The sequence below is a fragment of the Sinohyriopsis cumingii genome, chromosome 7 (genome assembly GCF_028554795.1).
Source record: "Sinohyriopsis cumingii isolate HCF-2022 chromosome 7, ASM2855479v2, whole genome shotgun sequence".
NCBI lineage: Eukaryota > Metazoa > Mollusca > Bivalvia > Unionida > Unionidae > Sinohyriopsis > Sinohyriopsis cumingii.
Window position 1 is genome coordinate 134,421,178 of NC_142967.1, and position 4,395 is coordinate 134,425,572.

Here is a 4,395-nt window from a genome sequence, read left to right on the forward strand (position 1 = left end):
CGAGATAAAGCAGCCACTTCAAAATGATTATAAAATCTGTGACAGATGCAAAACGTGGTTTAAATAATTCGTAATCGCCTGCCTTAAAATACTGTAGGAATTTGCTAATGTATTTCATGGCCCTCGTTTGAATAGATACCAACGATCATGTATATCGACCAAATTTTGTATATTCCTGCCCACAATCATGTATTTTGTATTAAACCGTATATTACACGAGCGCTCTGTGGCAAACTCGGGGGGGGGGGTCTCTGATATACCCAGAGGCGTAGCTATGATATTTTGCGCCCGGGGACGAACTATAAAATTGGCGCCCCAGCCCCCTCCCCGTTTAATCACATTTTTGAATATTACCCTTGTTTACTTATTATAATGTAACGTTGTAAGCCTCATTTTGGCGCCCCTGTACCTTGGCGCCCGGGGACATATGTACTCCCCTTCCCCCCCCCCCTCCGCTACGCCTCTGATTATACCTGCTGTATCAGTTGAGAAATATATTGAACAGATCAGGCCCCAATACACTCGCTCTGAAAAACATTAAAATAATTATATGCAGAATATCGGTAGGTCTCCCTCTTGCCGAAAATGTCAGCACCATATATATTTTGCAAGTAATGTAATGGGTATAATAACACACACATACACACACACACACACACACACACACACACACTTTTTTGGGAGTGGGGGGGGGCAACGGACAGATGCCCCCATTTCCCAAAAAAAATAAAAAGTATTTTATATTTGTGTATTTCCCCCTCAGATGTGTTCTACGTTTTATTAAAACAAAATTTTATATAAAAAATTTAGTTTTTAGAATTTTTGATGGGGTATTTATGTTTCCATAGTGTTATCTAAAGGGTTGTTCGTCCGAGTCTGATTTCCCTCACCTTGCTCGAAGTTCATTCCCTTGAAATGTTTTGTAACCTTTGCTATATGTCGCCTAGGTCTCAGTGTTTGCTATATGTAATGGTGTTATATTGTGTGTATGCTATATTTTCTTTATGTTTGAGACAGCAAGTATAGATCAAATATCTTTCCCAGTTGTATTTCTTCCTTTATGATGTTATATTGTATCTTTTAATTTGTTTTATGGTTTTCTAATTTTGACGATGGAATGGTGTACTATTTAGACTTTGTTTTAAAAAAATAATTTCCTATTTTATTATTCGAGTGATAATATGTGTCATTCCTCATAATAGTCTTTAAAGATGTTGATAGGTAGGTTACGCTCGATCCAAGGTTCACGCTTCTTTATTCTCTATGTGTTTTTCCTGGGTCGCGTTAGGCCTCCTTTATTTAGTTTATCTGATTATGCTTTATTGAAAGATCCAAACGTATTTATGAGACCACATTATTCTATAGTGGTCAACCATGCAGTGCGGGAGAAGTTAGTAGGGTTTTAAACTAAGTGTTATACAGTATGTATTTGTGTCTTTATTTTGTCTGTTTATGTTCTACATTGGGTGTTTTCAAAGACTCATGATGGGCCTATGCACTTCACTGAGCCCTGTGACTTAGCCCCATGATGTCATCGCCATTTACTTCCCCCTTATATTTTCCCTGTATCCCTTCCTATATATGTCTTTAGAATTTTCTTTCAGAGAAAGAAGAAGAAAAATTAAATTACAAAATTCTTTTATTTTTTTCTTTCTTCCTTTCTTCCCTTTTCTCTTTTAAAAAAAAAGTTACATGGGTTTCTTTGAAATATTTGAAATAGAATTTGAAATTTTCTTTGAAATATGGCTGTTGTGGGGTGCGAGGAGGGGGTATGGGTATGGCATCAGCTCGCAATTGCGCTACGCGACCCTTCGGTCTGTAATACCTATTCCTCCCTCCCCCTCTCTCCCCCAGTTCCAACATCAATTGCGTTATATCAACCTGACGGTAAGTATCTATTCGTCGTAAGACGTACTGAGTTCTTGTTGTGGTTAATATTCTTATTTTTACCACGTATCTTATTTAAAAATCACCTGTCCACAGGATATCATCGTAGTTACTATATAGTCTATACATTTTAGAACGATTTTGTTTTCGTAGTCTAAATCTATGAATAAAATGTTATTTTTGTTATACTTATATTTTTTGCAAATTTTCATTATTAACTTTATCCTATTATGTTTAGATTTATCACATTGGACAATCGTATGTAGTTTGGTGAAGTTCGCTGTTTTACATAAAGGGCATTTCGGCATTATCCTCAGCATACGATGTTTGATTGTTTCTTCGCCTGTTAGCCAGGTGTTGTGCAGGTATTTAAAAATTATACTTTGTGTTTTGACAGATCTTATTTTCCCCAATTTTTCCAATTTTTTGTCCAATTTACCCCCTCAGTTGTCCTGCTCTACTCTACATTTTATATTTTTGGTTACCTCCTCCCTAATCCAAGCGTGACTTTTACTTATTAAATTTTGCATAAATCTGTTTTGTCTCTATATTTTAAAATTAGTTCTCATATGTTTGCGTGGCACTTCGATTTTTTTATATTAATTTGTTATTTTTGTATATCTCTGGTCGGTTTCTCAAGGTGAAGCCGAACCAGTAGATGTACGGTGCTTCTCACGCTGTAGCCGGGTCTGAGTGCATTTTTTTTTAATCTATTGATTATGTTAGTTAATTATAGTAGTAGAGGGCTCGGCAACCCCAAGCCCCCTCTACTTTTGGCCCTATATAATGTCTCTTTTTTTACATGATGCATTTTATGATTCCATATATAATCTATTATTTCGTTGTCTGTTTTGTTTAAAATTGTATTATCCATATCTATGGATTTAATTATGTAGTTAATATTTGAGTATAAATAAGTCTTGGCCACTTGGGCCCGCTCCATGATAGGTAATGGCGCCATGGCCAGATTTTCACATTTTCTCTTATTTTATTGATAATATGTTCATAATTTTCTACAGCTTCTTTTTTTTATTGCCAAAGTAAACCCCTAGAGCCTTTACAGTGTCTCTCAGTAAGTGTGTGTGTGGGGGGGGGGGGGGCGATAATCCAGGGTGGTTGCCCCTCCAGTTAACTATTTTTAAGATTTCGTGCTTGTTGTGGTTTATTTTGGAACCCGACGCTTATAGCATTTCCCCTCTCTTATAAAGATGTTGCAATCATATGCATGTTAGAGCATTTTTTAATTCTTTTTTAGGTTTGGTATTTGTATGCCTTGTATAATCAGGGGCGGATTAAGGCTCACTGGTGCCCTAAGCACTGACAAATCTTGGCGCGCCCCTCTTTTCCACGTACACCTGAGAAGATAACCCTAGGGTGTACCATGATCAAGAAACAGAACATCATGATCAATTTGCACTAGTTGTATCAGTTTTTTTTACAAATCTTCATTCTTTTTTCTTTCTTTCTTTTCACCCTTTTCTCAACTTTGTGGTGCCCCCTTTGGCCCTGGTGTCCTATGCACGTGCTTAGTCTGCTTAATGGTTAATACGCCCCTGCTTGCACATCTGGGTTGTTTCTTATCGTGTGACGTAGGATTTATATTGCCATTACGTATTCTAGCATTGATAGTGGACATCCTTGTATCACTGATCGTTGTATTTCAAATTCTTTCGTGCATTTCCCGTTTAATTATCCCAGTGTGTAGGATTTTGGTCCATTTTGGAAATTGGGTCCGAAACCAAATTTTTTAAAAACATTCTTTATACAGTTTTGTTCAAATCAGTCGAAAGCTTTCTCCTGGTCGAAGAGTACCATAGCACTCATCATACCAGTTTCATTTATGTAGTTAATTATAGTTTTAATGTTTAAAATATTGTTTTGTATATCCCTCCCCCACAAGTTTGATTTACATTAATTATCTTGTTTATCCTACCCTTTACTGTATTTGTTAAAATCCTACTTAAAATCTTATAGTCCGTGTTTAAAAGTGATATAGGCCTCCAGTTTTTAATCTCGTCTCTATTCCCTTTCCCTTTGTATATAATTGTGATAACTCCCTCCCTCATAGATTTAGTCATTTTATTTTTACTTAAAACTATATTATTATACAAAGCGTTTAAGATCGGCGTCAGTTCACCGTGGAACTTTTGGTAGAATTCCACGATGAGTCCATCTTTCCCTGGTGACTTTTGTGAGTGTTGATATACTTTTTGTGATTTCTTCATCTGAGATGACATCATCACATTGGTCTCTATGTACTGCTGATGTCATCTCACAGTCGACATTTTTTAAGTAGCTGTCGATTGTGCTGAAGTATATGTTCTGTGTGGTGTGTGGTGTATAGTTCTTTATAATATTTGGAAATATTATTTAGGATATCTTCTTTTACAGTATGGGTTACATTGTTTATTTTGATATTGTTTAAAATTGTATCACCCCCTTTTCTAAATTCTTCTCGCTTATATACGTTTTTTGCCTCGTTGTAGATCTCTGTAAATTTTCCCGCCC